This window comes from Notothenia rossii, assembly GCF_949606895.1.
Source record: "Notothenia rossii genome assembly, chromosome: 5".
Lineage (NCBI taxonomy): Eukaryota > Metazoa > Chordata > Actinopteri > Perciformes > Nototheniidae > Notothenia > Notothenia rossii.
Window position 1 is genome coordinate 9,360,203 of NC_136903.1, and position 16,218 is coordinate 9,376,420.

The 16,218-nt window shown below is 40.1% G+C and overlaps 1 protein-coding gene across 3 annotated transcripts in view; it reads left to right on the plus strand.

Moving 5' to 3' along the window:
• The first annotated feature begins 11,868 nt into the window (after positions 1 to 11,868).
• lingo1a (leucine rich repeat and Ig domain containing 1a) overlaps positions 11,869 to 16,218 on the plus strand; it is a 128,784-nt gene continuing 124,434 nt past the window's right edge. For 2 of the 3 annotated variants that reach the window (XR_013808006.1, XM_079679884.1), the window contains exon 1: positions 11,869 to 12,210. The gene's annotated coding sequence lies outside the window, so the exon portion shown is untranslated. Of the gene's footprint in view, positions 12,211 to 13,121; positions 13,135 to 16,218 lie in introns of all 3 variants that reach the window. The other variant, XM_079679886.1, reaches the window with a different exon arrangement.

A 16,218-nucleotide genomic window follows, 5' to 3' on the forward strand; every position in this document is an offset into this window, starting at 1 on the left:
TGCATCTCTTCTTCTCCCAAATTCCACATCGCAGAAACTCCGTTCAAACATCAAAACGTTCAGCTCGGTCGGGAATCGATGGCTATTACTTTTCTTATTCATAACTTTCATAATTCCAGAGATACATCCCATAATTCATCACATTTTTAACCATTGAAGTCAATGGAGAAACTCTGCAGACTTCAACAATCTTCATGCAACTTCAACTGCTAACTGCTCCTTCATACTTTCACTCAGAAACCTCATTCTGAGTTTGAAATGTTACACATCTTTCTGACATTATTCGTGTAACACAACTTTTAAATCTGATTCGTACTTTTAGAGGTATTAAACATTGTTCAGACCTTGGTAAAGAGGCCTTCTTCAGATTTTAGAGTGCGTGATGTCACAGCTAGAATGGAGGACAGATTTCATTTTGACTTCATATTTTCTTTTAAACCTGCCATAATTCCCAAACCCTACATTCCTGAGACATAATTCTTCATGAGAAACGTAGGAAAACATCTCGTAGCTTGAAAAATAAAAAAAAATCAAGCAAAAAAAGTAAAGAAAATGCCTCTTGAGGGGATGGAGTGGCACAAACTTTCAACATGTCTCCATTAAACCCCATTGTAAGTTCAGACTCATCGATCCCCACCACAGCAGCCGCACACCTTTAGTTAAAGGTGGGGTAGGTAATTTTGGAGAAACCAGCTCGAGTGCGCTAGAATTTGAAAATATACAACCGGAAAAAATCTGCCAGTTCCTTACAGAGCCCTTCCTCCAACACACACGAACGCACACATGACCAATGAGGGCACGAGATAAGTTTGTGCACAGATGGAAGGCTGACAGGCAGGTAGGCCATCCAGTTATTTTAGCCGGGCCGGCTCAGATGATTGGTCTTGCTTTTTACAGCACCACGGCACAGATGACATTATTTTATGGATTTTTTGTCAAAGCACTTCAGATATTCATTGCTATCGGGATGTTAAGAGCATTCCATGGAATATAACAAAAAGTGTATCTCGAGCCGGTTTCTCAAACTTACCCACCTTTAATCTGCCAAAAAGGCCACATTATTAACCCGAAAGTATACAAAAAGTACATTTCAGATGCTCAAGTTCCTTGACATGCTTCACGCTTTGAAATGTAACCGATATCTGTTACGGTTCTTCAACAAAAAGTTCAAATGTAAGAGGTTTATCTCTCATTCAGAACAATGAAAATGCTCTCCTCTCACTGATTATTGCACATCACCATGGAAACCTTTGATCTCTGGACACGTCGTTAGCTCAAATATAAACACCTGCGTCATGGAACACGATGATGTCATAACTCCAACTGACATGCTCAGAGCAGCAGATTTCGGCCCAAAACTTCACAGGTTTGGTAACGATGCAGCCATCAATGCATCTAAGCGTACTATGGGATGTCATCAAATGCCGTTGGCATGGCGACACATAATTCGCCATCAAGTTAGTTCAAAAGTTTGCAGCTCAAATATTTTGCTGCTTTTCCAAGCCTTTTTACTTTCTTTTCTTCTCTTATCACACATTCAAGCCCCCAGTGTTCATGTATCATTTCAATCTAAATTCTTCACTGTCTTCTTACACATTACATTTCAGCATAGCAGTTTAGCGTAAGCTTTTCAGCATGAAGCATTCCCACTAGCAATTTCTTCAGGAATTGCATTATCTAGTATAAATTGATTTTATGTATGATTAATTAGCGTACATTTTAGCATGATCAACGTAGGGCCACAATTACATCAATGCATGTGTTCTCAATTGAAAAATAATGCATGGCAAACATTTCACCCCAAATCCATTTCCCTCCCCTAGTGTGACAGGTAAGGGTCACCAAAGATAGGTGAGTGTGTGTTAGTATGTGTGTGTCTGTGTGTGTGTTTCACTGCTTGAAGGAATAGTAAGGTGATGCACAACCTTTATTTTTAATTTCACACATTTCGTAGCAAAGGAGAGAATTTGTGAACCCGGAAAAGGATCAGTCAAAACCATTCAACCATTAATTTGGATCCATTCATGTTGGGTGCTGCTGTGTGAGTGTGCATATCTGCCTTCAATACCCATGTGTGTGTGTGTGTGTGTGTGTGTGTCACACGCACACACACATGGGTTGAAGCTCAGAGAGGGATAATCTGGAATGGATCCAGGTTGCGGCTCAGTACATCTCTTCACACACACACACACACACACACACACACACACACACACACACACACACACACACACACACACACACACACACACACACACACACACACACACACACACACACACACACACCCTCTTAGGCTCCCCAGAGGCAGACATCCTCTGGCTCTGGTGCAGCAGAATTAACACTGGCGCGACATTAACCAGCCCTCTTCAAAAAGCTCTCTGAATAATGCTGCTACTCCAGTAAAAATATCTAATCCAGGTCTCTCAGACTCTCTGCTGCGTTCAGTCTGATATTTGTATTTTACTGCAGCCAACGACGGAGGCAAGTCTGATTTCATCACCTTGTTAAGATTCAATAACTGTGGGAGGAATTGGACTTTAAACCGTGGTGAAGAATTGAATTGCAGATTCCCCCACCCATAGGTTTCCCCTCCCCATCTGGGAGCTGCTCCAGCAAAAGTACACATCTTATATTTTCTCACCCTCTTCTTAGGAGTCCTCTAGGTTTTATCTGCATAGACTGTCAATTTCCAGAATCAATTTCGCTTTGACCTTGGATAACCCACTGCTACTGTCAACCTTATTGCTCTGGAGGAAAGTTTTCCTGCTCTGTGGGTCCCATTACTCTTAAAAAGTAACCAAACAAAAACAGGAGTAAGCACAATACTTTTTAAGATCATGCTATCATGCAGTCAAAGAGTACAATATTTGAAACAAACACCAGAAGAGTTTTTTGAAGATGAATGTGTTAGGTAGGAATAAGACTAAGTCAGATGCAATCTTTCTTGTGAATATAGCTCAATAAGGAAAACACAATTGTTGTTAAATGGAAAAGTATATGTTAAATACAGCTTAATCAAAGTAAGGCATACAGTAGGGTAAATCAGAAAATATCAGAATTAATAGAAAAAATATATACATTTAGGAGAATAGGCGCGTTCACACCAAGTACTTTTCCCACAAAGGTTCCTGAGAACTACGATTTAGTTGCGTTCACACCGAAAAGTCCCAGGAACTAAATTAGTTCTAGAGAAAGTCCCTGCTCTCTAGCAGGGACTTTCGTGGGAGAAAAAGGTTCCTGTGTCTGATTGGTTGGGCGGAATGCAAACCACGCCCCGTCAAACTCCCCAAAACTTTTGTGAAGCCGCCATTTTATTATCCTCGCATTAACATCATTATTAGCATTAACATTAGCCCAGCGCAGAAACGCAGAGACTAACTAATGACAATACAAAATAACATGGGAACGGTGGAGATGAGGAGGTGTCGGCGTTCTGGCCGTTTACTCGGAAGGCTTCAGTAGAAGCCAGTCCATAACTCCGGGGACTTCCGGGCCGGGGATTTTGGGCGGCAGTATACGCCGTGAAGTTGTTTGCGGCCGGCCAGTAAACCCAAAGCAGAAGAAGAAGAAGTGACGTTAGCGGCTTCATTTGCCTAATCCACCCCCAGGAACTAATTTCCGGTGTGAACGCAATCTGTACTTAGTTCATGAGAACTAAAGAGTTCTCAGGAACCTTTGTGGAAAAAGTACTTGGTGTGAACGCGCCTAATGTAACAGGAAAAAGGTAATAATAAGTGTGGAGGTTGTAAAATAGGAAATAGTTCAGGAACAAAGTTAGCAAATAATACTGTATCTAGTAACCAAACATAGATATGGATATGTCCTACATTACAAGTTACTTCTTAGACGCTTTTATCTAAAGTGACTTACATACACAATACTGTGGACAATCCCCACACGAGCAATTTGGGGTGAAGTGTCCCAGGGACACAACGACATGCTGACTGCAGTGGGGTTTGAACCTTTGAACCCCACTACGCCACATGCCTCCCCCACACACATACATTTTATCATATCATATGTACGGTATATATATATATATATAAAGCTACCCCAATGTAAAGGAAGTGAAATCATGATGAGTTGTGTGATAGCGTCTAGAAATCTCATTCTTGAAATGTGACTACCTCTCTCTTGAGGACCGATAGCAGGGAAATGAAAGAAAAGTGTTGCCATAGTGCCTCCAATCTTCCTATGGATATACACAGCTATCACAAGCTGAGAGCAAATTAAACAGGATCAAGGAGTTGCCATAGTGACGGTCAATTCATTAGGCAAAGAAAATTGAATAGTTAAAAAATGTGAATTAAATTAGACCTGCGGTAAGGAAAGATTCTTTTTTTGAGACATGAGGCTATTTAAAAACAGGAAGTAGAAAGCCAGGGGAGCACTATGTGTCAGTATAAAACATTATACATTCCTGAGAAAACGAAAACGAATTGTTTTGTGGGGATTTGGACCGATATTTGATAAAAAAAACTATTACCTGCAATGCCCTGAAATCCAGTATGGCAACTTCATTTAACATTATAACTACTTTATTGAGGGGGAATTTGACAGTTGTCTTGTTTTAGAATCAAATAAAATACAAGATAAATACATGAAATAAATAAATGAAAATATTAACATAAGAATGAAAGGATGAGTTCACATCATGGTCACATGCTGTCCCCTCTCATACCCATATTCCCTGTTTCACCTCTCTGTGTGTGCATTTAACACCAAAATAAGCATTACATCTGATTGCTCAAGGCTAGAGGCATATTTAATTTGGAGAACAGACCGCTTATTTGGTCCAATTGCACAGAATAAAAGACGGCAAACCACACCTTTTAAATAATGCATAGGATATTCTTCATGCACACAGTGAAACTTTTTAACCACCAACAGTGGGATGGGGTATTCACTTTTTTATAATCTTTTCAACATTTATGGCTTTTCCTTTCAAATATTCATAGGAGGGCATGGCAGGTCGAATATTGCAACATCCTTAAGAACGAAATTGAAGAGTTGGAGGAAGGTCCCACTGCAGGAAGCCCACAGTTCACACAGTCACACAACATGCTGCACAATGATAACTGGCTGACAGGGTGAAAATTACTTTGCTGGCTATATGACACCTTAATATAATATGTTTTCCTCTAAAGAATAGTCTGCTTGGTGACAAATAAAAAGAATTCCTTTTATATTTTTGCTGGATTATTGTTCATGGAAATGTAAAGTTCAATAGGATTTCTGCCATTGTGGTTATGCATGAAAAACTAAAGCTTTACACAGGTTTAAAGATATACATACATTGATTCAAATAACCTAAACAAATCCAGAAAAAAAAGGATATGTATAAATCTTTGATGTTTCTGTATACTGCAGTTACTAAAGTCTAGCAGCAAGGACGCAAGTTATAATCTGTCTGTTATTCAGTTTGATAATGAGACCCAAAATAAAAGTAAAGACAAAAACCAAACTGTAATCACGCAGATGAAAAACTTGACTATTATTCAAGTTATTGAATTAAACATCATCAGTACTGGCGTAGCTTTGTCCCACTTCTCTCCTGTATGTGAGCAGAACAACCTTGGGTCTACAGATTGAAGGTTACATGTCCAAAATAACCATTATACCTCCGCTGTGTCACTGAATGCACAATGTACCATTGTGAGGGACACTGCCACTTTTCATTCAATCAGCCACTCTATTGTGAAGCAGGTAATACCCTCAAGAGCTTTTCTGACAAAACCTTCATATTTCTGACTAAATTAATGAAAAATGGAATCCCTATGGAGGAAGGAAGGCACTTGTTTTTGGATATCAGCCATCTTTGCAGAGGATTTAGCTAGCAACTGTATACTCTTTCACTCTCTCACAAAATAAAAGCAACTTTCAACATTGAAAGCCAGTGCCAGGGAACAAACAAAGAAAACAATGTACAACAACACAGGAAAGGACAAGAGAGGCAGAATCAGTAACAGCAGGCCAACAGTCGCACAGCTGCAAACAGCACAGCAGAGCTCACTCAAATGAGGGTTATAATCAGACAATGCACACTGATACCAATACAAACAATATGAGCGCTGGGGTGGATCTGGAGAATAACGACAGACCTCATATCGTAGACTTACAGACAGCAGTAGGAACAGGAGCAATCAATACGCAGCTAAAAGCAAATAAAACTAACATACAAGCAGCTCAGGGAGCGAGGGTTGTTAGTGTAGATATTGAGCTGGAAAGTATACGAAAGACTCGCTGGTAGAGTCCTTGAAGGAAGGGGAGATGTTTTAAATTACAAAAGGTTTATAGCCAAGCCTCTCCTTTTCTGTGTTGAGTCATAACAGCTGGATAAACGATTGTGTCTGCTTTGCCCTTTTGGCCGGATGATTTTAATATAATATGTTGCTTGTTTATTCAGAGCAATATATTCAAAGTTTATCCTCTGTCACTCTCCAGAGCCACCTGTGATCCCAGGGATTCCCCATGGTGTCAAAGTCTGCAAAGCACATGAGCTACTGCGATGTCTATTGGAAAACAGTCCTGCAGTGGATTGTGCCAAAAAATCTGCTATAATGGGCCCCAGGACAATGATTACTTTGAGTGATGGCATAATGAGGGCTCTATAAATATGCATGGGTCACTAGAGGTTGTAATATTGTGGATTATTAAAACTGCAGGGTAAGAGGTCAAGCTAATGAGTGGGGGCTGAGCGGGGGACATAGCCACTGACACAGGAATTAGCCAGGCCAGATGTCTGCAACACAGGTTGTTTTCACACAATGCAACAGTAAACTAATGCATGCCTAAAAGACACAGAGCTAAGGCTATGATTATTGCATCCAAATGCATTCATAAGACACATTTGCTCAGGAAATGACAGTGGAAAACGGTTGTAATACTGAGTTTGGGATACAACAAGCTGACACATCTCAACGCAGCTGATAAAGGCAAGCAGGACTTCCTTAAAAATATGACAGAATCAAGGCTTACATTTCTTAACGTGAATAGGACTGTCACTTCTGTGTGATTTTAACACATTTAAAGAGACCTTGGTTAACAGAATAAAAATACATTTAGACGGTGAAGGGCAGAACATGTTCTTCCACTTAAGCCACATTTGGAAATGTTTGTTCCATGTCTTGAAGGGATTTCAGACATCAAGCTGCAAGGAATGTTTATTTTGCCCTGAAAAGCAACTCTTCTCTATTTATGACCTGCCTTCATTGGCTACCTGATAGACAGATTCTATCAATGGACCTCTACCATGTGCTACGGGTTGTTTCTATTCAGCTCTGTACATTAAAATATAAAAATGGGTGGAAATATGATTTTTACTGGAAGTTTAGAAATTAACGTTGTTAATTGGCCAAGTGGAGATAACCAAACGTGTCACTATGTACTTTATTGATCCTGAAAAAAACAAACCATTTGGGATCAATAAAGTACATCTTATCTTATCTTACATAACACTGGTTTCAATTGATTAGTCGGTTTTCTGCTGGTGACGAAGTGCATCATTTACTGATTATCATGTACCAGTAAACAAGTAAATTAGAACCATTTCTAACAGCATTGTTTCTTTGGTTGCCACAATTTAGACTCAGTTGCAATACATATATAAAGTTAACCCCAATAACCTTGACTTATATTTATAGATAAAAGCTAGTCAGACAATTTGATTGAATAGCAAACGGCTAACAACAACTGCCAATGTGTGCATGTAATTACCAACTCCATTGCATGGTGGGATTTTAGCTCTTTTGCTGGATTAGCGACACAGCGTTCCCATTGTCCATGGATCTCATGCTCATTATAGGAAGGGCTGTATTTAAAGCTAAGAAACAATGGGCAGAAACACACTATGCACATCCATTTCATGAGTCAGGTGGCTATGAGAGGGACGAGTAGCTCAACATTTGCAATTAAGCTCCTTTGCAAACTTGCAAAATAGTATATATTTATCAAAGTCCTTTTGTTATTAGAGCTTTAGCAGAAGAACTTGTTTGAAGCACAATGTCTGGGGGCTTATTTTCAAGCTAAGAAACAATATCATTGCTGACCAAAGTAATACAAATATAGTTTACAAAGGGAATATGACATTACGTACTGGATAAATATATTTTCTGGGCAAACTGCTGTATAAGCGCAAAGTAATATAACTAATGCAATTGTATCCAGTAATTTAAAATAGTGCATACAGTATGGAAGTGTGCAGGAGAGAAACTCCCTCTGACTTGAATTTGGGGATTTTTTACTTTAACCATTGACATGCACAAAAACCTATATAAACACAACTGCGGAAAGGGAAAACCCTCAAAAAACTAAATACGTCCTCTTTAAAAATATCGTTTTCAATTAATTTTGACTCCAAAAAAATTATTTAACACCATCTGCAAAGAGAAAGAGTGTAGTAAATCTACATAACATTTTAGCATCCTAGGTTCTGTGCAGTTCTATTTGTACATGTATACACTTCATGTACAATGTCAACTGTCACACATGTGCCATGTTGCTGGTAATTGAAAGGAGAGGGCCTCCCTTTTAATGTCTGCAGAGGATTCACAATAAATTGCCCGAATGTAAGCCATTTATAACAGCATGGAAGCATCAATCCCACCATTTCCATATGCTACACCGTCTGTGTGATCCATTGGGAAATTTGGTGGCTGAACACCTCTTGGGGTCACTGTGGTGTTGAAATGGGAGGAAAGCTGTCATTCACAAAGCTACAATTTTGTTCCTGCATTCCACAGGGAACACGCTGCCTATGCTAAACAATGACAGGAGCCAACGCCAGGATGGCAGGGAAAGCTGTGCCCGTCTTCTGTGTGGATGGACAGAAAGCCCAGGCTTTTCTGGAACAACTACTTAATAATTGATGTTTTTTTCTTATGGTTGGTTGCAAGCACCAAGCCTTTTCCACAACCCTGCAAAAGCATCTGTTTCCCTCGCACAGGTGCAACATTCCTTCGCTGTGGGTATTCACTGTAACTTTTGTAGAAAACATTGCAAAAAGAGGAAAATATTGCCATTCTTCACTGCCATAGATGTAGGTCCCTCAGTGGCAGTGTGCATGCAGGCAATGTCCTGGAAAAACAGCTAACCATCAATCCCATATCCAAGCTTAGGACATTCAGTATTGGCTTCACACACAAATATGCAATTATTGTAATATTAATGATGATCATCAAACCTTATGCTTTCTAAACACAGATGCGAGCAAACTATATATTTCCCTATGCAAATGTCAATTACCATACAGAGCTCTGAAGATATAAAGTTATTAGTATGTGGTTACTTATTACAGGGATCAATTGTCTCCTGACAAAAGTGATAAAAAAGAGTGATCACAACATTAACCTTTTCCATGTTGCTGTCGAGTCACAAATTAGTAGCTTATTATATTTCAAGATAATAAGATGGTGCACACAAATGATCACATGCTTACATAATAAAAGCAGAGTATATGAGAACTACTGCAGAATATTTAAATGAAGTGTGTTCATATTCCTCCAGCACCTTTGTTTGAAGGGATATATTGACATTTATGGAAATACGCTCTTTTACTTGTCACTGTGTCTGAAATCTCTCCCTTATGCCCTCATTCACTATTCTGAAAACATGTCAGACACTTCTGAATCATCAATACTTCATCAACACCACTGACACATAATGTCACACATATCTGCAATTTACATTTACCGAAAACAAAGCTTTGCTTGTCTTCTTTTTTGTGGTAACATTTTTCCTTTTGATACAGAAAATATACTTCTTTATAGATATATCATAACATTATGTCCTTTTGCAAATTATCCGACTCTCCAAATATGTATAAAACTAAAAACACAATAAGCTCACATACAGTAGATATAACAAGGCAGTAAAATGAAACAGGATGGCTATAAACTTTAAGCATCCCTTAACCTTTAATATAAACTTGTATCATTACAGGATGTGATTTTAATAACCAAAACTTATAATGGTATCTGCAATACAAAAACGTGATGTTAATCTGCTTCAGCTCTATTCGTATATGTTGTTACAATAGCAGGTAAGCTTTGTCATTGTGAGAAAGTTAGCATGCTGATGTTAGCATTAAGCTAAAAGCACTAACGGTACGTCTACAGTGCAAGCGCAGCCAATCAAACCGCGTGCAAGCTGGGAGAGCCAGACCGCAGTTCATTTCCTCATATTCCAAACGAGATATTACGGTAGCAAATCACCCGGTTCTTTACGACCGGAACTATTTACCGGGATACAAACCGGAGGAACCAGGCATGGAGGGAGGTGGCAGAGACAGTGGGTGAAACTGATAGTTTTTTCGCCTGTTTGGAGAGTTTATATCCAGTTTACTTCGTTTTAACATTGCTATTGCTTTGTATGTCGGGGGCGGGAGATTCATGTGATTGGTTGCTCGCAAAAAATCGCCAAGCTTCAGACACGCCCAGCTTCAAGATTTTTTCATGCCTGTAGTGTAGACGGGCCGTAAGTCTACAGCCTCACAGAGCCGCTGGCATTGCAATCTGACGGTCGTTTGTTCAACCCCCAGCAAGGGTTATATATTTTATTGAGTCAACAGTGAGACTAACTTCAATGAGATCACACAAGTCTATTTGTGTTGAATCGTGTGGAAGAACAAAATGGAAACATGGTTTATTAATCAATTTGTGTCAGCGTGCACACATGAAGCGAGAACATTGAAGTCAGCTGTGTCTTGAACTGGCGTCTTCATCCTCTGAGGCCAAGAGCCTAAACCACTGAAGGCCATGGCTCAACTGAGGAGAGAGATGTCCTCGGAGCCTCCCAGCCATCCACCACTGATTCTTAATCCCGCCTGTAAACTGAGCGCACTGGGGTGTCCTGATCGCTCTTGCCACCCATACTCTTAACCCCTGCCCAGAAGTGTACGCCGATTTAGAACATGCATCATCAGTGTAGGATTATATAGAGTGAGTCATGTCAGCCAAGGGATCCCGCTGTGCTTTTCACAGGAAGTGTTGGCGAGAATATTTGGTAATGTGCGTGGTTGGTTGGACAATACATCCTTGTTAGGGCAATGGCCCAAGGATAAATATATCCGCTCTTATTCCACTTTAGCAAGAGTCATTTCCGAAAGTATTTTGAAACAAAAAGCTGAACTGACTTTGACTTTGTTCTTCAACCTTTTTACAAAATGCTTGTTTTTTTATATAGTTTCCACGTTTAAACACTTTATGAGCAAGTCGAACAGTAAATAATTGTTTTAAATATGTATTTCATGTAGGCTGATGCATAGAGTAAAGTGGCATACATTACATTAAGGTTATAACTACCAAGTAGGTTCATATCTGATGATAGATAGAAGCCGGCACAGTTAGAAGAGGTCCTGTGATGGTTGTTTGCAAAGTTAGTCGATCTGCACCAGGTTGATATACCACCGGGATGTCTTTGGATCTGGGCTTTCTGCCCGGTGCATCAACCTGCTTCCTTCTCATCTTCCTCAGCCATCTTCCCATCTTATTTATCTGTTTGGCTTGTGCATGAGGAAGCGGCATTACTCAGCATTCTGATACACAAAGCAATCTGATTGGAACAGCATATCTGTCTTTTACCCTTGTATTTAAGTGTTTAACATTTAAAACGGTAACAAATAAATGTATCATCAGTGTACAAAGTAATGTATTACTTCCCACTGTTCCATTTTTAGCATATCACACTGCAGTTCAAATGTAGGGAGTAATAAGGAGGGATGGAGAGACTCTCCTCCCCTCTTCCTCCTCCCTCCCCTCTCTCAATCTCTCACACTGCGGCTCCTCCCTCCACCTTACCCTTCTCCAGATCCCCTCCATACCGCGGTGTGTCTCTTTCTCTCTGTCTCCATCCCTCCGTTCAGCCAAGCTGAGTCTCACCGAGGATATATCCTCCCTATGTGTGTGTGCGTATGTGTGTGGCTTGCAGTGTGAACCGCATGTGTCAGTGAGTGTACACGTGTGGCTTCGCAGCTGACTGTAAGGACTCCTAAAGTGCTCTGGACTTGGATATCAGATCCTTCTCCTTGTGCATATTTACCAGACTTTTTTAACAACACTCTAAAATCCTGCTATTAAAGAATCTCATTTCCTTCCTCTCGGGGCAGCACCTCGATGGAATCTTCAATCATTTCCCCAGCATCTTGGATTTAATGAGCAGCCTCCGTGGAATGAAGCAAGCAATTTCTGGATTTCCTTCGTTTCAGCGCTGGTAAGGATGTGTTCCTTCTCTCACTCTCTTTTTTATATATATATATGTTTCCTTTTCTTCCACTTCCTACCTGATTTGCTGCTCATAACATATTGACAGGTGCAAGCAGTACACGTTATGAGATAGTGGAGCAGTTAAATGAAGCAGAGCAAGCTATTTAGGACATGGAGAGAGGGGGGGGGGGGGGGGGGGGTGAGGAAGGGCTGGATGGGGTTGTGTGAGAGAGTGGAGGGACATACAGGGAACAGAAATGTGTGTCGACTCCAGCAGTGTTGCTCGTGCTTTCAGAGGCTGGAGGGAAAACTGCTCCACTTGGTATTTGCTATTGATCTGCTGTTATTTTCAGATCCTATCCCTGAGAGACAACTTTGCATGGTCTACTTCATGAAAGTGATGCTGTTTGTTTTGGCCATTTGTAAACACTGACAGGGAGGTTATAATACCTAGGCAAATCATAATTCTGTAGGTGCGAGCAGAATAGGAACGGTTGGATTTATCATGCTTAACTTTCTGTGGAGGAGAGCAACACAATGTGTGACTTGAACAGAATGTGTGTGTGTGCTCGATGTAGGTGTGATGAAACAAGGTGGGACTTTGTATAACTGTCTGCACACATGTTTGTGCAGATAGCTCCTCAGCTAAAGAGGGAGGGGGGAGGGGGGGGGTGGTAAGAAATTGCAACTTCCCTTCATGTTGATGTGTCTACCTGATGGGGCCTTTTGAGAACAGCTCTGACTTCTAAAGAGATCATTAGACAGTGAGATGGCTGACTTTCAGATCACGTGGATGCATGAAGAGAAAGATGTTGAATTATTTGAATAATTTGTTCTATATTTATCAATCTTATCCTTAAGAATATATAATGTTAATAAAATACGTGAAATGTTTTCCCTTTTTTTCGCTTTCGTCAGCTGCTGGCATGAGGTAAAAATTGATGTTGCTATTTCGGTCCCCTCTGCATTCTGGATGAGCTTCCTTCCTTTTATCTCTACTGCTGCTGTCTTGTTATTCATTCTGTGTTCATCTCCCTCTCTTGTCTCTGTGAACTCTACAGGGACGGGAGTAAAGAGAGATTGTTGGAGAGGAGAGAGTGAGAGATGTTGGAACACAAGAGGGAGAGAGAAAGAGAAGAGGGACGCTAATGTTGTTACTGAAAGCAATGAAGAGAATAGGAGAGAGGGGCTAGTGGAAGGTGATGTAGGAGGGAAGCAAAGGAGAGAGGATGAAGCAATGCAAGATTGACAGGATGCCACACAGAAGAGGACAACAGAGAGAAGGAGAGAAAGCCTTAAGGCAGGGAAACTTATTCTGAGGCATTTAGCGGGGGGTCAGTTTACACCAACTTCCACGCTCTCCCTATGGAAACAGTGATAGACGTACTGCATCTCACACATGCTTGCCTGCATTTCCTGTAAAGGACATCAATATTTATCTAATTTCCCATTTTGGAGAAGAAACTATGATAACACCGGAGGATGGAAGAATAATAAAAGATAAATCTAATTACCCCGCCTTGGGTAGACCCTCTCCTTCTGTTTCATTTATAATTCCTTTCCAGCACTTAGGCAATGACTGCTGATACTGTGATGCCTATTAAACTGCAGGTGCAGCCACAGAGGTTCAAGTTCGGATTAAAGAGTTTTTGGATCATTGGCAGAGTTAATTTTGCAACATATATTCAAGCTGATTGGATTTAATGCAGTGTATTGAAAGTGTTTGTCTCACCAGTGTATCACATATCTAGTCTTTGCTTATATCGACTAAACAGGCCCTATTATGGATATTTTCAGGTTGCATAATGATAGTAATTAATACTTTTGTGCCTCTACTGTGATATGTTTACATGCTGTTCAAAACTCAAACTGCTTGAGCTGCAGCACCTCTTTTCACCATCAAACCAGAGGCCAGTCTGCTCTGATTGGTTAACTCTGGTATGATTGGTGAGCCGCTTTGGGATCACCTACAATGTGTTAAAGCGCTGAACAAGAGAAGAACTAGTGTTAGATAGTGATGTCACTATGTTGCAGAAGTAAGCAAAGGAGTAAATGGAGGCGTTTCAATTAGGGGGGGGGGGGGGGGAAACTTCCTCTGGAGAGAACTTTGGGATTTTAGCCACTCACTACAAGAAAGGGAAAACCCCAAAAAGCATAATAGGGTCCCTTTGAATCTTTGACAGCCAGGCTGAACATGCTTAATGCAATATAACTTTTGGTTTAAGGGTTTTAAATAAACATTTATCTGAATTTGCTAAAGATGTCATGAGGGTTTAAATTCCAATGAAAGGTGGAATCAAGAATATATCCTTGAATACATCACTTATAAATGTAGAGCTTATGTCTATGATAGGTATTCTACTAAATGAGTAGATTTTTTTTGTAATTATTAAGTGATGTCTTCCTCTTTCCCTCTCAGTGCCTCAGGCACACACACAGACAAAGGATGTGCCTTAGTGTGTGGCTAGCTTGAGTCATTTCTACCGTACTCTGCTGCAGTAAAAGCTTGCCATGCAGTGGGTGACTTGCATCGGAGGGTGACTCACAGTTGTACACAGTGCCCATGAACCATCCACAGCCAGAAACCACTGATACTGCCCATCGCCAAATGAGAAGTTAACTACTCACTTGTGCTTAACCTCCAAGGCAATTATTCTCAAGGCCGTTAGAGAGAATGATGGGTATTACTGATGTGGTTTCATGATTTACCATGATGCATGAAATGAAGTTGGCAAATGTGTCACAGCAATTCACAGTTAATGGTGTTCATAGTGGTGGGCAAGCATTGTCAAGTGTTGTGGATATGAGCTTATTTATCCCACAGTTGTTCTTGCTAGACCAATTTAACACATTATCCTATTGTTTATACCAAGTCAAAGAAATTGTGTCACTGAACAAAAATCTTGTTAACTCTCACCATGAGTGTTTAAAGTCAATTCAATTCAAGTTTAATACACTTCTGGCCATCCACACCTAAAAGGGACGAAGGATTAGCTAATAACTTCAAATGAATCCAAAATCCGGATGAATCTACCTTTTTCCCTATAACTCTCAGCTAAAAAGCTGCAAGAAGAAGGATAATTATTTTTGACTGAATTATATCAAAGCTTATTCTGCTTAACAGTTGAATCAGGTTCTCTCCTTCTAACACAAGTTAATAAAAAACTTATGTAAAACGCCTTGTCACAAAGACGGTCTTTAAAATTCATGAGCAGATAGATGTTGGGGGGGTTTGGGTTTCTAGGTGAGGCCACAGAAGTACTACACATTTCTCATCTAAATTAAGGCAGTGCAGTTTGATATACTATATTGTACTCAAAGGTGGATATGAAAATGCATACCTTACCGTTGTGGGGTTTTGGTCATGCGTAGTGTGTGATAAAAGTACTGTAAGTGATTGGTTTACTGGAATTTTTAGGTAGCTGAGCTATTAGTCATTCAGGAGTAGGGTTTAACTGGATAAAGTATTCCTGAGGTAAACAATGGTCCTTTCATATACAGTACTTTAATGCAGTGGTTCCCAACCTTTTTTCCCAAGAGCCCCCCCCAAGTGACTCCTGTTGGAAGGACAGCGGTAATTAAAGTTTCATAATCTCAAACTACTGTCACAAACTGGATGAATGTGAAGTATTTTGTTAAAGGAAGATGAAAGTGTAATTAAGGAGCACTATTGGAGTGACTTTGATGGTTATTGGACTCAGGATTCATTCATTTGGATTCCCGCTGTATGAAGAAATTAAAGGACGGCGCAAGTGGAAACAATTCACAAAGGGATTAAACTGTTTAAAACACATGCTCAAAGTAAGCCTGATTTTGCCGATGTGTTTATGTGGATTCAAAAGTTGTAAATAATCTACAAAATGGAGGAGACCGATCTGATCGGAGCAACTGTCACAAATAATCTGAAACCGGCATGGACAATGACTACAGTATGTTTTAAAAATGCGCTTATCCAGAAAAGCCTGGTTTGGACACTTTACGGGCAGAAGAAACATTTCTATTAAAGAAAAAAGTA